Source organism: Passer domesticus, chromosome 9 (genome assembly GCF_036417665.1).
Source record: "Passer domesticus isolate bPasDom1 chromosome 9, bPasDom1.hap1, whole genome shotgun sequence".
NCBI lineage: Eukaryota > Metazoa > Chordata > Aves > Passeriformes > Passeridae > Passer > Passer domesticus.
This window is the reverse complement of record NC_087482.1, coordinates 433,878-457,251: the sequence shown is the minus strand read 5'-3', so window position 1 is coordinate 457,251 and position 23,374 is coordinate 433,878. Positions and strand designations below refer to the sequence as shown.

General features: G+C 41.8%; 1 long non-coding RNA gene across 3 annotated transcripts in view; it reads right to left on the bottom strand.

Annotated features, from left to right (window-relative positions):
- LOC135307505 (uncharacterized) overlaps positions 1-23,374 on the bottom strand; it is a 33,328-nt gene that overhangs the window by 6,987 nt on the left and 2,967 nt on the right. Inside the window, exon 4 of one of the 3 annotated variants that reach the window (XR_010368244.1) lies at positions 19,132-21,651. The exons of the other annotated variants lie outside the window; for them this stretch is intronic. This is a non-coding gene — a long non-coding RNA (uncharacterized LOC135307505). The remainder of the gene's footprint in view (positions 1-19,131; positions 21,652-23,374) is intronic. 3 annotated transcript variants of the gene reach the window in all.

The following is a 23,374-nucleotide window of genomic DNA, read 5'->3' as shown; positions in this document are numbered from 1 at the left end:
TTAACAGCAGGTTGCAAGACTGAGTTAGAGAAGCTTCAAAGAACATTACTTTCAATTTACTCAGTTCCTACAAGGAGAAATTAATCTGCAATGTCACAGAATGCATCTTGATTCCTTCATTTCACAGCAGTTCTACAGTGCCCCCTCCCATTAAACAAAGGTGCCTCACACCAGCTGTGCCAGCTCTGGACCCTGCAAGGTGCCACAGGGAACACAAAGCCAGGAGTCAATCACTGGCACACAGAGCTCTCTGCCAGGCTTTGGAGTTGCCTTAGGACAGGTAGGAAACCTTCTTTGGGTTTGTTTATAATGCAGCTGTAGGGTCCTGCAGCTGTAGGGAATATACTCTGTACATGGTCCTGATCTTGTTAGCAGCCCCTTGATGTTTGCATATTATGGGATCTCTAGGCTGAGGAGCCAAAGTTGCCCAGAAAATTCTAACACGTAGTTCCTTGCAAGGGGAGCCATGACCGCATCCCAACTGCTTTGAGAATTCATGCACCTGCCTCAGAGATTTCGTCCACAGGCTAATAAGCATGTGAGTCCCTTTTCTTTGATTAGGGCAAATGTGAAGCAGAAATGGCTTTAGAGGAAAAGTTCTCTTTGTGCATCAGGGGCTGGTGGAGGAGAGAAAGGCTCTTCCTCTCCCTTTGACCCCAGAAATCAGACCCCAGACACCTCCATTTGGGAGCCAGTGCCTTGCTGAGCACAGATTCCTTGATGCTGAAAGTTACCAATCCAGCAGCATTCTCACAAGAGACAGATTTGGACTTGGCAAAGAGGAGGCATAACTGGGATTCCTCTGCTGAATGTCAGGGGTGTCTCACACTCTCCCTTCCTCTCCTAGGGGACTGGGCGGCAAACCAGCTCGTGAAGAGTCTGTATTTTTCTTGTTTCTGCTAATTCTGTGATAAAAGGGAAAATTTAGGTTCTTGCTATGGGAGGAAAATATTCAGATAACCTTTACAGTGTTAATTGTAGCACACACAACCCAAGCTTAAGCCATATATTTTCATTTGGCTCACAGAGCACAATTTGCACACTTTCCTCTTTCCTTTTTGGGTTCTACATCTGATGTACCTTATTTATAGACATCTGCCTTTCTCAGGCAGTAGCTCTGGCCCTTCTCACTCTGCACAGCTCCCTGACAGGAGGCTGGAGTCAGGGTGTCTCTCAATCTCTTCTCCCATGTAAAATGTGATAGGACAAGAGGAAACACCTTCAAGTTCCACCAGGGGAGGTTCGGGCTGGATTTTAGGGGAAAAAAAAATCACTGAAGGAGTGGCAAAATCACTGAAAGAATGGCCCTGGAATATAGCGGAGTCCCGGGTTGCTCAGAAATAAGAGCAGACATGGCACTTTGCAATGTCGTTTAGTGACCAGGCTGGGTTTTGACTGAAGACTGGCTGACCTTGAAGGTCTTTTCCAAACTTAATGATTCTATGATTCCACTATTCTTCAGAACTATGAGTGCTACAGCTTCTATCCCGTACCAAAAGCCAAACAAGCAAAGGAAAAACACTCTGCAGCCCAGGAGTGCTGCTCTTCACATCTTACCAAAGTCACAGAGAAGAAACAGCCAGAAAAGATAGGACCCTATTGTGCCCTAAGTTCATATTCTTCTTCTGCTACTTTAAGTGTGCAAGTATCACAGAACCAAGAATGGCTTGGGTTGGAAAGGACCTTAAAGCCCATCCCGTGCCACCCCTGCCATGGCAGGGACACCTTCCACTGTCCCAGGCTGCTCCAAGTCCTGTCCAGCCTGGCCTTGGGCACTGCCAGGCATCCAGGGGCAGCCACAGCTGCTCTGGGCACTCTGTGCCGGAGTCTGCCTACCCTCACAGGGAAGAATTTCTTCCTAATATCTAATCCAAATATAGAGACGTTCCCCCTTGTCTTACCACTATCTGCCCACATAAAAAGTCACTCTCCATCTTTTTATAAGCCCCCTTAAGGTACTTGAAGGATGTGTCTGCTCTCTTTCATTCATGCCGGAGTAGAAGAATTCCTTCACAAACACAAACATCATAAATCCATAATGAGCTGTTATCATACATATTGTTGATTCTCTTTAAATGCATCCTCTGGATTTCAGCCATGTACCCAAAACAACTAATAACACATCTTCAAAGTTCTGCTAACATTTAGTTCTTTTAAACAAACTTTTGAAGGCAGGACAGATTTCCCAGCTCCCAAGCCCACCTTCCATGGCAGAGCAAGGTATCTCCTGGCACTTTCAAGCTTTCAGTGCTATGGAGTTTTCATAACTGCTCAAGGGGACCAGTCCTGCTTCAGCAGCAACCGTGGACCCAGCCCTGAGGGTCACAGAGACCAGAAGGTATATGCAATTTTCCTTCCTGCTTGGAAGGAAAGCAGGAAGGAACATGCTGATCCTACTCTTACCTCATTAAAAAATTGTACTGAAAGTCCAGTTTCTGATCTCAGTTTTGCTGTCCAGGCATGTAAACTTAATTCCCTGATCCTGATTTTTTTACAGGTTCTTGTGCTTTCTTAGCTTCACATTTTTAAGACTTCATTTCTTTTTCCTTGTAAACTGTGCTGCTCCAAAGAACCCCCTGTGATGAACTAGAGGAGGAAAAACCTAGTAACACCTGAACTCATTATGCCCACTTTCTTTACAGTTTTACATGGTCTTGTAGATTTTGTGGGAACTGCTCTTTAGTGCTGTTCCTGCTCTCTGCAAATGACTGAGATGATGGCAAAACACTCAGAAACTGCACTGGGAATAGAGGGGACTGCCACAGTGATGAGACTGCAGTAAATCCTAACTTCATAACCACACTGGGCTGTAGCTGCTTGAGGAACTATTTTGCTTATTCCAGCAGCCTACATTGTCGTTATTAGTCAGTGCAGTTATTCCTTCCCCATGGGGCTAGAAAACTGTAAATAGCAAAAAGAATAAGAATAAGCAGCAATCAAACAACAGAATATTAAAAAGGTCATATGAAGTGCACGGCACCAAAATATCGGAATGGCTATATTAGAATGATAATAGCCTCCCAATTCTAAGATAATACTAGCATGGAAAACTAGTACAGAATGCGAATTTGGAAACAAGAACTGTTTAAAAGACAGGGTTTTCTTCAACATTCAAATTCCTTTTCTGAATGTCAGATAAATTCTGTGAGCTTTATCATCCTTTTACCAGAGGTTTTAATGATGCTCCATTATATGAGAATGCAGTAGAATGAAGAGGAGCCTCAGTTGTTCTCTTTGACCCTCCACTTCCATTTCTCATGACATGCTCCACCCAGGCCCTGTGAAGCTCAGTAAATCCTGTGCATCCCCATGAACATGAAAATACACCCAGCTCCCCACTGGTAAAAGATCAATCCATAACAATCACGGGTGCAACCCCAGGGAAAGAGTGGAAGAGGGAGATGTATAATTGCATATCGGATGAGAGATCAGTGGTTTGTGAGCTCATCACCCTGGGACATGGGACCAAGCTGCCAAGTCATTGATCATTTCAAATGAAGTGCACAGTGTCTGCTGCTCCTGAACACCAGAGTGGCTTCAGGCATGTCAGGCAATCTCTGTTTTCTTCCAGTACCCTCCTAGAAAGGAAGCCAGTTTTCAAAGACTTCAAAATCTCTGCTATTTTCATAACTGTAAGAATTGGTTTGCCTCTAGGATTTTCATCTGAAGACTATACATCACCTTTCAGGGCTTCTGTCAGAACACCAGAGATGGGGACAAATCTGTGTTGCTACTGGAGACCAAAGCAAGGTTTCAGTCCTGGTTTCTGGCAGCGCCAAGTGACAGCACCCAGCGAACACAATCCTCAGCTGTAACAACAGGCATCACCTGAATGTCACCTTCTAGCTGGGCAAAGCATATTGGTATCAGACAGGGAAGTTTGAATTAGACAGGGAAAAGAAGTGTGTGGCTTTCACAGCTAAATGCCTGAGCAACAGGTATTCAGGGAACTGTGAGCATGTCACTGGGAATGAATGAGGGGTGGGTGTGTTTCAGTGCACACTGGAAAGTTAAATCTGCAATTTTTATTACATTGGTAATGAAAGGGTGTGAGGATGGGGAGGCCTGGCATAGGGTGCCCAGAGAAGCTGTGGTTGCCCCTGGATGCCTGGAACTGTCCAAGGCCAGGCTGGACAAGACTTGGATCAGCCTGGGGCAGTGGAAGGTGTCCCTGCCATGGCAGGGGGTGAAACAAAATTCTCTTTAACATCCCTCCAACCCAGACCATTCTGGGATTCTATGACATATAATAAACTGCAAATAGGGTGACAGTTTCCAGAGGCTGAATGTGCTGTCCTTTGACAGATCAGGCACTGAGGGTGGTTCAGCACTTCACCTGGGCACAGCACCACCTAAAGCTGACTTCCAACATGCTGATCCTACTCTTTCCTGCCTGGGAAGTCAGTCTTTGGCCATCAAGTTACAGCAGTTCACAACATTTGGTAAAATTTAGAATATAGAGCCTAAACTGGCAGAAGCTCTCATTTCTACAGGCCATGGAACTCAAAGCCAGGCATGGTGGAAAATGCTGTGGGTAACAACTGACAATTTGAATGGGGATGCCTAATTTTCATTTGGCCTTCCAGATCTTCTTTACTGGGTCTTTAGGTGGCTTTATAGCTTGGCTTTTGCAGGAAACAGGATAAACAATGCTTCTGCTGGTACTAGTTGTGAGTGGGTTTTTAATAATTTACTTGCACTTTATAGGGAATCATAATAATTTTCAAACAGTGTCGCCTCATAATATCATTTCTTCCTCAATACCTCTGTAATCAAGGGTGCAGTGCAAAAATCCCAAAGATCTTAGAAGCTGGAAAAGCAGCGAAAACATGGGGCTTTCAGGCCATGGATCAGAGAAGCACTCTAATTACTTTTGGCAACTTTTGACAACAAGACACAGACCATCCTGTACTGCATTTCATTACAAGTTTGGACAAATCTGAATAACAAAATCTGTTGTAAAAATTTATATCCATAATGCAGATGGACTTTCAAAGTTTTTCAGAGGTTTGCAGAAAATATTTGCTAAAAATTAAATAAAACCAGTTAATAAAATATTGTTATTATTATTTTAAAGCAAAATTCTCAGTTCTTCCCTTTGTGCAATATCCTGTTACAGCTGGATCTTTTTCTATTTCATTTTGTGTGGCAGAATTGCTCTTCATAAGGCATTAAGGCAATACCTCAGTAGAGAATTTTCAAGCTCACTCTTTTATGCATTTACATTTTCTGAAGTGTTATTCTAGTTTTACCAATAGACTCAAACTTCAATAAGTAAGTGAAACTCTATCTGTGTTCAGTAGGTCAAACATCCCTTATCTGAGCCACAGGGGAGCAAAAATAAACTTTTATCCTCTGCACTGGAACCCTGAATTTGGCTCTTTCCAGTGATCTTGCAGATTATATTGCAGAATTAACTATTCAGTGCCAAGTTCTCCTATTGGGTTCAGGTCCATTTGATCTAATTACTAAATAATAGAAACATTGGAACAATAAAAAATCAGTTTCAAGCATGTCCTATTTAAATACATCTGCTTATCCCTAAGGTTGTTTATATCAAGGATATAATAGAATTAGTGCAGTAGACATTGGAGCTGTATCATATCAAGGAAACCACCACTGCCTGGGAATGCATTTTCCCAATGTGATGTATGAATATACACATAACCCCACCCTTCCCAAACACGGCAGCTGTGGGGTCTTCCATAGCAGAAAGAGCAACAAAGGGAGCAGAGGTTCTGGGAGTGCCATGGAGAAGGACAGTGACAGCACCAGTAAAACCAAAGTCTCATAAAATCTCCTGAGCTGGAAGGGCCACTGAGTCCAGACCCTGGCCCTGCACAGGACACCCCAACAATCCCACCCCGGGTATCCCTGAGAGTGTTCTCCAAATGCTCCTGGAGCTCTGGCAGCCTTGGGGACATGACCAAACCCTGGGCAGTCTGTTCAGTGCCCCAGCACCCTCTGGGGGAAGAACCTTTCCCTGATATCCACCCTCAGCCTCCCCTGGCCCAGCTCCAGCCGTTCCCTGGGTGCTGTCCCTGTCCCAGGCAGCAGAGATTGGAGCTGCAGCCCCTGGTGAGGTCTGACCTCAATCTTCCCTTCTCCAGCTGAGCAAACCAAGTGCCTTCAGCCACTCTTTGTAGGGCCCCTCCAGACCTTTCTCCATCCTGCATCCGTCCTTTGGACACTTTCTAATGAATTTCTTAAAAATCATCACACGGTGTCTCTCTGACACGGGGTAAGAGATCACAGCAACAGAAATCTGCTCATGCAAGGCAGATGTCCTAAAGGCACTCAGTCTGCTTTTATGAACATTCTCTGAAATGCTTTGCCAGCATTTCTGTAGGTAGTTGTACACTATCAGCATTTGTTTTATCAAGGATGACACAAGCTCTGCAAAGCCTGCCCAGGGCAAGGCTGGGCTGCCATGGCTCTCACAGCCCAGGACAAGAGACAGCAGCCAAGGCTAAACCTTCCGCAAGCACATGGCTGCATTTAATGCCTCTTCCAATATCTTAAAATAGCTCTATTTGCTTTTCTTTTGTCATGACACTTGCTTCACTCACAGGTTGGAGCAAGAGTATTTTTTTACTTGATTAATGTCCCCCTAGCAAAATGAGTTATAAATAGATATAGAGTGAGTGTTGCTGAAGTGTTGAGGGCTTGAGCCTGTCTACCACTTTGGGTTTCATAACCATGAACATGCTGCTTTCCAAAGCTCAGCCCTCCTCTTTGCCATTCTGCTGACTCAAAAATAGGCCTGTGTTAGGTTTTTTCATAACCACCATATGGTGCCTAGAAAATCTTTGGTACATTTGCAGTTCCCTGGGGCCTGCTCTGGATTTAAGAAGTAGATTTCTGAGGATGGCAATCATTTATGGCAGCTCAAGCAATTTTAGGGGTGGTTTTTTTACATCTTTTCTAGTGCTTAATGTTTGTCCAGCAAAGAGGCAGCATCTGAAGACAAGTGGCTCCTCAGTGAAACTGTGTATTGCCTTTTCAGTACACCAGATTTGATGTCTCTTGATTTAAAACACTTGCTTCTGCAACCAAAGTACATAGAAGTGTGAGATTTCTCTTCAGGTCTCTAAGCACATCCCCTCTTACCTGTACCCTTCATGCCTGCCATTTGTCTGGGTTATCTCTTACCCTGCTTTTCTCAGTAGTTTTTATTTTAAAAATCCTTTTGCAAACAGAATTGAAAGTTGTGCTGCAGGTGAGGCTGTGATATGGATCTCAAATAGGATGTGGTTACACTTCATGTGGCATTTATCTAGATTATTATCCATCTTCCCACATTTTGTGATATGGCCACAGCCACACTCTGATCAGCTTCCTTTAATTTCATCCCTGCAATGTCTAGAGATGCTTCAAGTTTCTTTTCTATTGTGGGTTGGTTTTTATTAACCCTAAATTTTATCCATTTTGTGGCTTGGTTGGCTACATTCATCTGAAACCTTCAGGTTTTATCTTTTAAATTAAATATCTCCATGAAAGCTGTGATATGAGTCATCCACATTTACTTCCTTGCCCTCTTTGCTCTAACACCTTCTGCAGTTTCTTCTGTTCCAGGGATGAGAATAATTAGTACCCACTCTTAATTTTATAGTTTTGGAGTGTACTATTTTTGCTAGAATGAATATTCCCTTTCTTCTGAAAGTGTTTTAAGACATCTGGAGGTAGGTGACTTGATCTGAATAAATTAACAGCTAAACTTCCTTACAGAACAGACCAAGATGTACTTTGATGAGTTAATTCATTATTTCCCTTTTTTTTTCCTGGAAACTGGTTTTGACCTCCACAATGGAAACAGAAATATTTAATAATAATTATACAGGTCACCTTTTTTAAACTACTGAAATCTCAAGATTGTGCTGGCCATTTGTTTTGGGGACACTTCTGCCCAGTTTATCACCCCAGGCCTTTGATCAGCTTTTTCCAAGTATCTAATATATAGCTGTCATTAATTACAAAGCAAATAAAAATAAATGAGATAGCACTTTCATTATGAAAATTGGTTAGAACAAATACAACAGCCTGAAATTAATCTACAGTGGATGTAATATAACCCCCAGGAGATTAACTGAGCACTCTCATAAGCATGGATTTACTGGAATAAGTCATTGGAAGTAGATGCTTTTAGACAAGATCCATTAGACTCCAGAATTTTCATTAAACACATTTCAGATGTTAGCTAGGAGAACAGTTCAGTAGATCAGCTCCTCCGGCTGAGTTAATTACTGTGACTTTGAAATACACAGTCAGTTTCAGACACAGGGATTGACCAACTCCTACCTAATGCATCCACCTGGCAAAGTGCAGACACAGGCTCGTGGTGCAGAGCTCCCGCCACAGCCAGGTAAAGAGCTCCTCAGCATGAGTGACCCTGGTGAGTAAATCTGTGCAAGAGACAGCTGACAGAAACAGAGTAGCTTAGAATGCTGAAAGAATGGATTAGAGGTATGGGTTAGTGATGAACAGGGATGGATTAACAGTTGAACTCAATCTTAGGCAGCTTTCCCAGCCTTTGTGATTCTGTGATTCTGTCCCTCCATGTGTTGCACAGACTGGACAGCAGCAGTGGCTCTCTGCAGCAGCAGGCACAGCTCCACCTTAACCTCACCTGGGGACAAGAGCTCCCCACTAGAGATTCCCTTTGCTCAGGTTCCACCATCCACACACTCATCTGGAACTCAGTAAAGGCACCTTCCCCTTTTGTTAGATGGCTTTTATTTACATTTTCCACTTGGGTGGTTCAAACACCTTATCTGGTGGAACACGCTGCACAGAGGAAGCTCCCAGCAGAACAGCAGAGGCATTTCCTTGTTAAAGCAAATAGTATTTTGAGAAACCTAAGACTTTAACTGCTATAATAAAAACAAGCAGGAAAATCCACATGTGCACTTGTGAAATAATTTACAGTTTCTAACCACGAGACAACAGAAAGGAAATACTACAGACATCCCTGCCAGTGCTGCCATGGGTGTATGCCTCACTGGTCCAGACTCAGCGCAGCAAGCAGGAGCTGCCTGTTTGAAGCAGGCTCTCACCCTGGGTCTCTAACTGGTTCCTCACTATCATGAACCAGCAGCTACGGGAAGATGCATCAGGGTCTTGCAGTCTTTCTTCCAGGTTTCAGCAGTTTATAGGGAAATGTGCTGATTCCAGCTGCTCATTCTGGAGCTGAAGTTAATGAACACCACAGCAGATAGAAACAGTTTCAGATACAGAAAAATAAGGAAAACCAGCAGGGAAACACTAATGGGGAGCTAAAAAAACCTTTGGATAAGTTTGGTTTTTTTTACCGGGTCATTATTTCTGCTGTCAGAGAGGACATACCTTACCAAAGAGAGACAGTTCCAGTGCAACTGCAGAGAGGTGTTGTTTTCTGCTATAGCTGGATAAAGATCCACACCATCCAAAAACACTTCTGATGCCAATAACACAAATAAAGTACATAGTGCACCATACTTTCAACAGCCTCCTTCTTTCAGCAGTTCTCCAGCTTGTTGTGTGTGTTTTCATTAGGGCTTTACTGCCATGCAACTCTATTCTTAACTCACCTTAACTTTGTTCAGACCTTCCTTCTGCAATACAAATGAGTTTCTTCAAAGGAAGACAACTCAACGGCAAGAGGTAATGGACCAGGCAATGTCACTTGTATATCACAGCTAAGATATGAGGGAAGCCTGGTTTGAGGCTCATTTCAGTGAGCTGTGCTTCCTCTACCTGCACATTCCCTTCAACATGTTCTGAAGGCAAGACATGAAACAGCTGGATAAGATGTGCTCATCAGGTGAGGGGGCTGCATGTGTAGAGTGGCAGCAGTAGTCAATACCTCAACTCCCTCACCTTTTCTGGGAGCTGAGATACACAGAATCTGAGGCAGACCTGGTAACCCTTATTTAAAAACATGACAGTAAAAAATATCTAAATGTAAGTATGTAAAAAATCAAAGTTTGATGGTATGGCTGCCCAGTTTTGTGACTTGTGAGCTAAAATGAAGATATGGGTTGGAACTAGTTGATCTTTAAGGCCCTTTCCGACCAGAAACATTCTGTGATTTTATTTGTCACAGCTGCAAACCAAGTAAAACCAAGCCAAGTATTGCGGCACTAATCAGCTAACTGATGACAAAGTAAATTTTAGGAATATTGTCTTCTCTATCATTAAAAGAAGACTGTATTAGTATGCACAAGATAGTAAAGAAAAGCTGCCTTTATTAAAAACTAAGCAAAGATTTCTTGCTAAATTTAGACTAGATCAAGAGAGATAGAGAGGGTTTCTGCCTATTTTCATCACATTATTTTATACTGGATGTGTTTTAAACCATAATATGACACCCTAGGAAGGATGCAAAGAGCTATCAGTGGTTTTTATTGAATGCTGTGACATTTACAGATTACTCTGAATAATTAAAATAATTAAGAAATGTAACAACTTCTGGATAAAACCCCTGTTGATAGTTACTAGCTGAATATTGCCTAAACACCTTTTGGGTGTTAAATTCCCTCAGAAGGGATGAAGAGAGAAGTGATTTTGCTACATCCCCACCTTGCTCAGCCAAGGACTGGATGAGATACATTTGCCTGGAGAAAAACAAAATAAAAAAATTTAAAAGTAAAAGAAAAAGTTCTTGGATCATAAAATCTGATGCATCATAACAGCGTTCATTCACATTAAAACAGCCCACTGCCATTAACAGCACAACATCCACCACTTCAGGATGGCTGCATTTTCTGAGCAAATTAAGGCCCCATCCAGCTTTACCTGGGTATATCATTCTAAGAATTCAAAAGGCCTTCCATTGAATTACAGCAAAGTTAAATATGTTTCTTCTTATTGTTTCTTAAAACCAAACACATCACACATTTTCTTTTGCAAACTCAAAAGGTTACAAAGGCATGGGATAGATTTAAAGAATTGCAGCAGGTTTTCCTAGAGGCATGAATTTTCCTGATCTGGTTCAACTTTTAAAGTTTTTAAATGACAGATTCAAAAGGATTTTAAGCAGATTTTGGAGTACCCTCCTGGAACCCATCTGTGTATCTTTGCTTTCCCTGTGTGCATCCTGCATTCTAAGTCCCCTTGACAGGGCTGTCCATCTGCTCTCCATGTTCTGAGTGTGGTGTGTGGGGCCCTTTGGAGTGCAGCGCCATGGGCATTCTCTCTCCGTGCTCCTCTCCATCTCTGCAGCCTTCCCCTGGGGTCTGAGCCAACCTCCACTTCTCTATTTTCTCACAGACAAAGACAGAAAAAATTACTTTGGGGGCAAAACTTCAGAACTAGACAGAGTTTTTGCTTAGTTACACACAGGCATTTACATTTTTATCACCTGTCAAGAGGAAAAAAGACAACTCTATTGGAGTACCAGGGATAAAACAGCACTGTAGAGAGGTCACCCAGCCCAGCCCAATGCTCTGAGGCAGGCTCCTCAAAGCATGCACCACTCCTGCCAAGTTACATGTTGTTCCAGCCTCTTCTTAGTAGACCTCCAGTGGCGGATAATCCACGTCTCACAATGCAGGCCAGCGGCCAGGGCCCCGGTGGAGGATCCTACCCTCACACCAACAATGGTTCTTTTTATTCTGCTTTGGCAAACACAGAAAGGGATTTCTTATATCCCATAGATCAGGATAATTCTCTTGCTTGGTTAGTTTCTGCCAGCTGAGCTTTGAAGATGCCAAATAATTCTAGTCCTACAAGACTGTTACGAGCTGTTCTCTGACGAGCACATCATCAAGGATAACACTTGAATGGTTTTTAAATTGTTTCTCTTAGTCATAGCCTTAAAATAAAAATTAAAAATAGGCAGAAGAAACAGTACAAGCTTTAGACAAATGTAAAAGGAATGCTTAGACACTGTGAAAACCAAGAGAGAACATAATTACAGACCATATTTCACTGAGAGATGACTCATGAGAGAAGACTAAAAAAAATGCATTAAACATATGTATCTAACTGTTTGCTGATAATAAAAGTGATAATTAAAAACTCCAGACACTTCGGGACTCCTCGAATCCCTCAGATTCTTACATCCAGAAATACAAATCAGAGCATATCCTCAGGTGGTGCACGGAGTATTCCAATTCCCCCAGCTGCCAGATGGCTGCTGCAGTTGCAGAGCGTCTGGACCTTGGACAAAACACAAGCAGACCTAAGGGATGGTGGCAAACAGGAGTTGCTTGGACATATGGCTAACGTTTGAGTGGTGCCCCATTAGGCTGGGCTGGCTGAACAACCACGTGCCCCAGCAATGTTGGGTGTGCCGGTAATCTCAGACAGAAGCCAGGAGAGGTACTTCCAATTCAGAGAGACTTGAAAAGGCCATTTCCACTCCCAGTACACTCACTTGCACCCGTACAAGATTACTGGAAGCTCAGTATTGTGGGTTCCATCACAGAAGTGATTTGAGCTTGAGTTATTAGCAAGGTAATGCCAAGATTGCAAGGAGCATGGTCATTCCAGACATGCACAAGGACACAGCAGCAGCATGGTTAGATTATGTTTCTGCACAGCTTCCAAGAAATGGAAAAGAATAGCAAAACTTGACATTTTTTTAGTGAAAAAGTGGTAAAGCATTGGAACAGGCTGCTCAGGGCAGTAGTGGAGTAGTAAGGCCAACAGGTAAGGCCAGCTTTAAGGTTCTATGATGCCTGTCTTTTGCTGAGAAAAGTGAAAGAAAAAGAAATCTGTGGATATCTGACCACTGAATAGATGTACTCCAACAAGATTTACATGAGCACCCACATACACAAGATGTTGTCTGATGTGTGTAAATGCAGGTATATAAATGTAGATACATGTATTGATTAACTCCCACAGCAGTTTAAACCTTTCAGCGATTAAAAACTCCAAGTCAAATTGCTTAAAAGTTTAAGGAAAATCTAGTTTTCAGGTTTTATTATTCTGCATTCTGTCCAAGAGCATTGAAGAAGTCTCAAGGCATGCCTAGAGAGACATAACCATGCTGGTAAAATAACCTCAAGATGCTTTTGTGGAAATCTGTACTATGCTGTGTCCCTGAAGTCCCATCATCCCATGAAGATAATGTTTCCATAATGTAATTGCAGATGCATGATATTACCACTATTGCATTTTAAGAACACATGCTTAACTGTGTAAGAGAATGAACAAGAGCACTTGGAAAAAGCCATTACACAGTAAAATCGTACTCTAGGCAATTTTCTTCAAAAAAATTGAAAAAGCCCAGGAACCCTGATTTTACGTAAGTTAATTGCAGAGGTGAAAAAAAATAATGGGAGGTGTTAGAATTGTGCCACAGTTAAAACACAACAGTCAGCAATGCAAATTATGGACGGCTTTTAAAATTAATATCAAACGCCAGAACAAAAAATCTAAATATGTAAATGTCTTGGCAAAAAATCAGCTCTTTTCTTAAAATCAAATGTACAGACTCCTCTTTAGAGCGTATAATGTATCCTTTGTGCCTCTGCCTAGCAACAAGCTGCCTGGAGCTGGATGCTCCCAGGAGGGAGACTATTGACTCCTATTACCCAGACCTACCATCTCTTCACAACTTCTGCTGGGTTTTTAGGGGAAGTCAGTCCTATTTCAGGTTTTCTCCACACCCATTCTGTCTGAAGCAATGGGTAAGGTGGGTAAGCTGCAGAGTTCTCACATTAAACAAACTAGTGGTGATCTGTATTCTGTCAGTACACAGTTGTAATCACAATTACAGTCTCACACTCAATGTTCATTGTCTTTACTGGCAAGACCCATCTTGTAAATGATGACCAATGCGCCTAATGGCTTTAACTTATTTATAGGACTGCACAAAGGCTTCAGACACAACCTGTGCTCTCATATTGCCAAAGGCTATAATTAAATTTTAATTGACAGCCTGAATCCACCCAAGAGTTATTACCTCACCTCTCCCAAGGACTTGCAGGGTGTTGTTCCCTGGACCTGGCTTGCACTTACTCAGAGCTGAAAAGTGCTCACAGGAGCATTATGGTTTTTATCAAGATTTAATTCAAGCCCCAGACCTAGAACAATGAGTAACACACTTAACCTTTGTCTGAATCAAAGGCTTTTCCATTTTATGTGATAGATTAGAATTCCTGAGGATGATGGCCATTCCAAATAGGAGGGCTACCAGCAATCCACTATGTACCTGTATGAATGCCTCCTACAGCTCCAGTCTGAACAGAGAAACCCCTTGACCAGTGGTCTCAGACCCTGTTTGACAATGATGAGGTTTGGTAAACTCTGTAAAGAGGATATGTTTGCTCTTCCAGCCCACACCTCAGCAGAAAAGAAATCTTCTGCCAGAACCAAAGGTCACCTTTGCAACTGGGGTTGGAAGCTGTGGAGACCCCCCAGAAATGAGGGAAGGAAAGCACTGGCAGAGGAGAGCACACATGAAGGTATTTGCCTCTGTATGTGTTCACTTAACTTCATTTCCATTCTACATAAAGCCCTCTCCCACCCAAAACCAGCCCAACAAGACCCCAAAGAAATACAGATTTTAAATAAGGGGGTTTTTTTCCCACACAGGCTGTGAAAGTCAATGGGACATTTGATACAGGCAATATATTTTTATCCTGGAAGCAGCCTGGTTCTTTCTCCTGCCAGTGTATATTATTCCTATAAAAGACTACCAGTTAAGAAGAGAAACCCACAGCTACAGACTCTGTATAAACCCAGTCTGAAAAAAGAAAAGCTATTGTAGGCAAGGGAGATCAAACACGCAAGCTACACAACAGGTATCAAATGTCTTTTTTTTTTTTTCTTTCATTTTAACACAAGCATTTTTATATGTTTTACTACAGTCTTGGTTCATGTGCAACACAGCAAAAGCTCACTGCAGGATTTGCTTCAACTTTGACAAGACCTGGATGAACTCACAAAAATACAGGCTCTCTTTCCACTACAGAATCACAGAACCATAGAATGGGTCAGGCTGGGAAAGCCACACTGGGCTCACCCGGCCCAACTCCCTGTCAGTCACCTCCCTAAGGTCACTGGGAGCACTTTCCTATAAAAGATGCAGAGTACACACAGGCATGACAGGCAAGGGGCTCAACTTGGAAATTGTGTTGGTAGCAGCTCCCTGCCCGTGAGCGACTTCACCTCAACAATCCAAAGTGTCTTTAAAGATGCATCAGGACGATTGCTCTGCACTGGCAGACTCTGGAATGTTGTCTGGCAGCCAGCACACACAGCTGTGCTACATAAACACTGAAGTGGGGTAGGCAGTTTAACTCTCTTTCCAGTGCATTTTTCAGTATAGATATTAGGGAGATAATGCCTGTCTGTGCCAGGTTGTTTCTCAAATCACTAGCCCCATGAAAAAGCTTTTTCAATTATGTTTGCATATGTCTGCAGACCTCCTTAACTAGGCTGTTGGCCTTTCCAGTAACACATAGGTGCTTTTCACAGTGAGTCTGTAATGAATTGTGTTTAAAGAGAATGGCCCTAGATGTCCTTGAACTTATTAAATCAAAGCAAGCTGTATCTCTAAACCTGAGCAGATACACAGAGAGACACAAGAAATACTTTTTAAATCTTACTCTGCTTTCTCTAATTCAGTGGCATAGCAGAAAAACCTGTGCAAACGTCTACGATTGTATTCTAGAATCGTACTTTGAAAGACTAACCTCAAATGTACTGTCTACAGACCTGGTTTACCTTTACTAAAAGCCTTTTGCTTCCTATGAGTAATTTCTGAAGGCATGTTTCACCATACTCTTGATTTTTGGCTTCTAACTTGAGCTGGAAACTGAGAGCAGCTTTCTTGTTTCAGTGCACACCCAGACTCCTCAGTACAGAGAAATCTCAGGGCATCTGATGGCCTCAGCACAAAGCTGTTTTTTGTTCTGCCTATCTGGAGCCCACTCGATGTGATGGTATGACAGGTCCTGCTGCAGGGAAAGCCTTCCACACCACAGCACAGCTCCACAGCAGATCTGCTCCCAGGAAAACTCTCCACAGGCACAGAGGCAGAAGCTTCCCCCACAGCCTTCCCAAAAGGGCAGAAATCCTGGACCTCAGTTCTCACACAGTATTACCTACAGACACAGTTTTTTTACTTTCTTTGTTTGCAGCTGCTTAACCAGGCTTTAGGTCACGATTTAATAGGGCCCCTTATTTTGATTATTCAGGAATTTTAAGAGTTGTGTTAAAACCTTTGTGAAAAACGTAAGTTAAACACACCAGCCATTTTCAAATTGTCCCAAAGAATCAAAGCAGGTTAAAGAACTACAACATGCAGTTGGTTAATTTGTGCTGGTTTGGCTCTATGGGGCTGTGGTTTTTTCAAGCCTTGTGTAACTGTCCTTAATTGTACTTTCAATTAATTCCTGAATGGACAGTAATGCTGTCTACAGCGAGGCACACTGCTTAAAAGCAAAGCAAATAATTTATTTGGATCATTACTACAACATGGTAATATGAGCATATATTTTGTGCCTTGACCAGCAACAAACTAAACTGAATCAGAGCACTGACCAAAGATGCCCTTTCTGCCCTTTCCTACTGCTTTTGACAGATTTACTGAAAAAAAAAAAATTAAAATAGAGAAAATCTATTGTGGGATAGTCAGAGAAACTGACAGGCAAGCTTTGTATATACTTACTGGATTAAATTTCCTTTAATAAACTGGAGCCACTTCAATAACAATAATAGAATCCTAGATGTTGATTTTCAACAATTCATCCCATATAACAGTGCAATTCCACTTTGCATTGTTTTCTCTATGGCTTGGATGAACACCATCTAAGGGCAGGATGTTGGGAGGATTTACATTGTGAAGTCATCTTCAGACTTTGCCCTAAGGTTGCCAAAATAATTTTAAATTCCTGGAAAGTGACACTGACCCCATGTCTCAGTGAAAGTGGAATAAATACCTAATTTCTTTTCCTAAGAGCTTTGCTGCCAGAACAGAACAGGATGAATCTCTTTACATGCTAGCTCATACACATATTTCTTATCTTATCCAATTATATAGATGCTTTTAAGACTCCACCCAAATTAATAAGATGCACTTGACTATGTCTAGTCTGAAAAACAATTAAGAACACTTTAAAAACTTAAAGATTTTTGGAACCAGGATGTTAAAGTTCGTCTTGGTGTCTAAACTATATGGTCTTTGAAACTACCAATGGATCTGACAAAGATATCAAAGCTGAAGTTTTCTGGAGTTTTAATTCTGATTTATTTAATACATTAAGACAAAAATTATTTGGAACATACATGTAATCAGAAACTGGCACCCCTCAAGTTGGGACAGTTGGACATCTTAGTTTTCCTACAACATTTTCAGACAGATGGTTTGGAAAACAGCCCCAGTTTTAAGCTTTTCATGCCAGGTATGCTAGGTTTGGGAGAAATGTGGTTTTAGGAGGTAAGTGACCGACCAGTAGCAATTAAATACATCAGAGCAGTTTTACTTCTCACACTTTGCATTTCTCCTGACAGCAGTTCTTTAATGTCTACGCTCAAGGTATTAATGCCTCACTTCCCATACAGCCAGCACCATTGCAAAAGCATCTGCCAGGGAAATCTGCAATGTTACTTACCAAGAAGGAGACTAAACATCATTGTTGACAATAATACCTGTCAATATTTACACCATAACATAAACCAAGGCTTATACCATAACATAAACATAGTGGCTGGGGCATGGTGCAGCCAGGCTAAGGAGTCCACGTACAGATTTCTTTCTCATCTTCCTCATTCATCTTTATACACCACTGACATTAAAAAAATGTAGCATTTCCAAGATGGGCTGAAATTCTGTGTTTTCCTTTCTTAAAAAATATGAAGGTGTTAATTTCTGTCTTGGTCATTTTCTTTTTTAACCTTTTCAAAATTGCTGTTCTGGATTTTGAGTCTACAGTTGCAATGCTTTTATAAAGGTCCTGAGACTGCCCAGTGTTGTGGTGCAAGTATTTATTACTCTTAAACACTACCATTAGAGTTTCTCTTCTGAAATAAAAAACAAGTGGCTAGAGATGCAGCACACAACAGCATCCAAACCACAACTGCCCTGGCCTCAGCATTAGGATGTTTCCTGTCTCTGTCATTGATTACCTCTGGTTTGTATATTAATCCTGCAGGAAAGTAACAGCAAAGGGAAAGAGAAATTCATTTCTCAATCCTCCTGCCTACTTAGGAAGTCAGAAAAATTGTTTGGTGGTGCTCAAGAAGGAAATCCTCAGAAGGGACTAATGACTTACCCTTGAATTATAACCCTTTTGCAATCCATCACACTGATTTAGGGCCTCACAGTTCAGCCTCCCGACAGACACCGCACTGCAGTGATTCTCTACGGCCCTACACAGAGACAGCTCTATCCCAAAAGATTAAATTCTGCCTGCATCCACACCTTGAGCCCAGCCTTCCCTGGGCCTCTGGAGGCTGGCAGTGAATAAGAGTACAGGTGTGCAAATGCAGGCACCTGGATTCTGCTCCAAGCACAAGGTGTAGCCCGTGTTTAGTCACTGCAAGCTCCCTTAGGAACCAGATCCACGACAGAACTTGCAATTAGCAGTGCTTCATGCTGAAGCAGCTGATCCCAAAGCAAATCAGGGGATTCTGTGGTTGCACCCAGTTGTTTTATCACAATGGGATTGGACATGGCCAGCAGTGCCGGATTTCCCTTTGGGGCTTACTCTAATTAGCATGCCTGGCTTGCCAATGTTTTGAGGCAGCAACTTTTTCTCCTTCTATCCTCAGACTTTCAAGTCACCCAGCTTCAATGAAGATTCACAGCCTAGAATGACTTTCCCTCCTCCAGCAGATGTGTGAAATTCTTTTCTGAAATGAAGCGGTGTGTTTTGCCTAATAAAGTGCAGCAGTGTTAGCACCCAGCTAACTCCTTTACCAACAGGAGGTTCAGGCCTGTGCCCCAGACACCATAACCATGGCTTTGTCACTGTCAGGGTCATGGTGATCTGCCTCTCACACTGCCTCTCACGCTGCCTCCCACACTATTTTCACTTCCCCCGAAAATACTTGCTAGATCAGCAAAAGAGTGATTTTGGATTGACTTTCTTTATGCTAACCAAAGCACTGCTGAATAGCTCCATGCTGGTCTGGGACCCTAAACTTCTTGCACTTCTGGGCATAACACCAAATTTTTATCCAGTACTACCAGCTTACCTCCTCTAAGGCCTGTGATTTAAAGTAAAGTTGCATCTTCGCCCTGTACACCAGAGGGACCTCAGTCTTGTCAATATAATCTGGACATTCCTGGGACAGATGGGGAACCGCTCCATCCTCAGACCTTCAGGGAGCTGAGTTAACCAGGGTTCAGCTTTCAGGCAAATTCAGCAGCAGGATGCTCAATGAAAGGATTTCTTTAGGTAGAAGCCCAACCATTGATTTTAATCTCTGACTAGACAGAGGGTTTAAAAATCACATTTGCAGATCTTAGTGCCATTTATCTACGGGAAATTTCCTCCACACCTCAGTAGTTCAGTAACACTGGACTGATGTACAACTGCTTCACGAGTAATGAGAGCATTAAACAGAGATGTTGGCAGCACAGTTTGGCAATGGCAGAAACTGTCACAGCAAAGTTAAAAAAGTAAAATATGCATCCTCATGGGGCAGTTACCCTAAACTTACATTCTATGTAAGTTTCTACAAAGATTTGATGAAAACAGATAGGAATTAATTATAACAAATACCCTGTAAATACAAGCCATTTATATATCCATGGGCTATATAACTGACATTATTATATTCTTGATACCTTTCCTTGATACCTTTCATACTTATTTTATGCACTATTACTTCCACGATCTTTGACTCAAAGTCAAAGTAAATAATTCACAAGTAGTACAATCACCCAGATTTAATAAAAACACAAGAGTCAAGTAAAAGTAGAAAAATCAACAATGGGAAATAATTGCAAGTATGAGGATCTAGTGAAGTGAAAACATGGCAACAGTGCTAATAAACTGGTTGTGTTGAAATTAGTCTTACACACTGCAACAAATATTTGGTGAAAAAAAGAAAGACAAAGCCAGATGGCGCTGCTTTCATCAGACAACAGGTCTTGCAAGAAAAAGCCCTTATGTATATATGAGGTTTTGGAGACATGATCCAGAAGAGAGAAATATTTGCAATGTCTTTCTAATAGTCTGCCAGTAAAACACCAGAAAATTTGTATTTTTACAGGCAACCCTCACCATAACTGCAGAGGGGAATGCAGACCACAGGCAGAATTAATGTCTACAGGTTCTGCTGAGGCCACTCAGCACTTTGAGGTGAAACAGATTTTAAAATTTCCTTATGTGTCATATTTAATGGTTTTAGTCCAGTCTAGTCTATAGGCTGAGATTTTACCACATCCCAAAGCTGTCAAGTTTTTTTAATGCCAGCTTTAAAAATGATGCCAAGGACTCCAACAAAGCCAACTATCCTTCTCTGGTTCAACCACAAGCTACAGGGCAAACTGTGAGTGGTGCTGCATGAAATTCAAGCAAAATTATCACAATAGTGATTTCTGGCCATAAAATTCCATCTGATCTTGACTTTCCTCTTACTATTTTAAACTGTGTGTCAGTAGTAAAAAACAATCTGTGTTTGGTACCTATCTGGTCACTTTAAATCATCCAGACCTAAGGATTTAATGTGCTTTTCTTTAAAACCCAAACAAACAAATGAAAAGTCATATTGTCAAATTCTTTGCTTTCAAAAAGCTTCTGTCTATGAATCTGGCAAAAAAAAGCATGGCAGGGATGTAAATTTATATTTGCAAATTCATATATTGAAATATTATCATGACAAAGAAACTACCAAAAAATGCTTAAAGGCCAATGAGCATGAGCCAGCCCTAAATCACCCAGTGTGACCTCACAGCTTACCCTACTTGAGCAAAATCTTAGCCTAGCTGACCTCCTGATGTTTCTTTCAACCTGGATTATCCAGAGAATCTAGCAAAAGCTATCAGAAATTTTGGAGAAAAAAAAACAGACCTTAACTAGGAACTCTTTCTAGAGAATGAAACCAGCCCCACTGCTTGTATACTGCAGAGATGTGAGTTCCCATGTTGCACACATCAGTGACACTCACAAGCCTATTTTGCAGTATTTATGGTACATGCAAGCACATAAACTTACCCCATTGCACACTGTGGAACATGAACTCCGTTTTGAAAGAGCACAAAAAGCCCAAAAGGGATCAGCCCTGCGCACAGACACAATCCTACTGCTGCACAGCAGCTCTAAAGCCTTGACTGATGCTGCAAAACTGGGATAGCTGGCAAACATCACCTGGGTTTCTTAGGTTTTTTGGGGGGTTTTGGGTTTTTTTGGGGTGGGGGGGTGTTGGTTTGGTTTTGGTGGGTTTGTCTGTTTGTTTTGGTGTTTGTTGTTGTTTTGGTGGTTTGTTTGTTTTTGTTTTGGGGTTTTTTGTGGGTTTTTAAGGTTAGTAATATTAATCAAAAACACAACAAATGGGGCCGGGCTGCACCTTGCTAGTGAAGGCCGCTTTCTTCATGCCTTCCCTCTGGGCCATGGCAGGGCAGGTGCTTGGGCTCCTGGGGGCCTCAGCACTGCTGTCACTTGCGGAGCTGGTGCCCTGCCTTGTGGGGAAATGTCTTTTTCTTCCTTCCTTTCTCCCTCCTCTCTCCGTACATGTTGGAAGCTGGGAACCGCTCCTGAAAACATGAGTCTGATACAAAAGAACCCTTTGAACTTGAGCTCATTTATTTCCTTTTTTCCTTTCCTATTTTTTTAAAACACATTTCAATAGCATGCATTGTGCTATGACTTACATTTGGGAGTAATTCCATACACAAAGGCCTTTTCATTTAACTAGATTAGTCTTTTCATTGAATTACCCTTTCCCAACAGTAGCTCTAGGGTTTGATTCTTCTCTTATTTACCTGGTTGCTGACAAGCTATGTGGGGACATACAATTCAGATTCACACTTGTAATGAGACCTGGCATTTTAAATAGATGCATTATTTACTTTACATTATTTTACAGATAACCTCCTTCCACTCCCTCTTCTAGACCACTGCTGCGCTTCTGCACAACCCTGTAAAATACACCAGGTTTTATTTTTCTTTGAATTCTTTCTTTTGGGGTATATTACTGCAAATGGGTCATTTCTGACCTATCACTGCCTATACATTTGATGAAAAAAGTTTAAATTCACCTTTCAAAAGTAAACATTAAATCCCAGATTTGCACATAGATGTATTTAAATAATTGTCCACCTATTTGATATAATAAAATCTATAAAAATAATTTATTGATCGTAAGAAAGTTCTGTTGGCTAGAATGAACAAAGACAACACAGTCTGGGAAAGTAAATGCAACTGATTCCTGATCTCATTCATTACCTAGATTAAGATTCAGCACCTCTGAAGTGAACTGAAGTACACTGAAGTACATCCTCTAAAAACATACCACCGCCTCCTAAACACTGTGTTGTTTGTGTATTTTGCAACAAATCACTAAGTTACACAGCTTCAGGCACATGCAAATGTGATTTTCTGAGCAAGACACTTTACCACCTAAGAGAAATCATTGACACACAGTTTTTAAAAAGACAATGCTCAAGCAGAACTCTTAGACCAGCCTTACCATGCCAAATTTGCAAATTTATATACCATTTCATTTCAACTCTACAATTTCCTCAATAAATTTTGCAAAAAACCCACATCCTCTAATTGTAGTAGTGTGTAAATATATATGTGCTGTGGTTAAAAAAGGTGCAGAGGTTCTACTAGGACTTTTGAAAGAAGAAATTAATATATAGAAATAGACTAAGCTATGCAATTTCAGCCAGAAAGTATAAAAGTTATGAAGTCTTTAAGACCAAGGATAAAAAGAGGAGCTTTATTTCCTGCTATTGAGTCTCTTCTATCCAAACTCCTGACATTTCTTTCCTATTTTAAGTACAAGGCTGTATCTAGTTTCTCAGACAGCATTGTCCTGTCACACTCGCTGAAGCAGGAAAGGTGCAGCAGTATAAGCACACCCCAAAGCAGGTGTTCCAGGAGGGAGTTAATAGAAAGCTTACGCCAGGAGTGCCAGATCTCCTCAGGAAGTGTGCTCCAGAATTAGAGAACAGTACCTGCTCCAGAATTACAGAACCACCTGACAACCTGGCAGGCTGTCATCACTATCTAAAAAATATGTAAAAAAACGGATCATCAGGCTCTCCAGGGAGGAATGCCAATAATTTGTGTAAAGGGCCAGGCTGGGGGATCACACAGCTGTCTCTGAACACAAGGTTTGGAGTCAGACAACATGCTGCCGTGCCATGCCGGGCCCGGGCACAATTCCACGGTCTCCAGACGACTCGTGGCCATGCTGCAAATCTGTACCTCACATTCAGATGAGATACCCATGAGCACTCCCAGCCACCTCCGTTTCAGAGGAG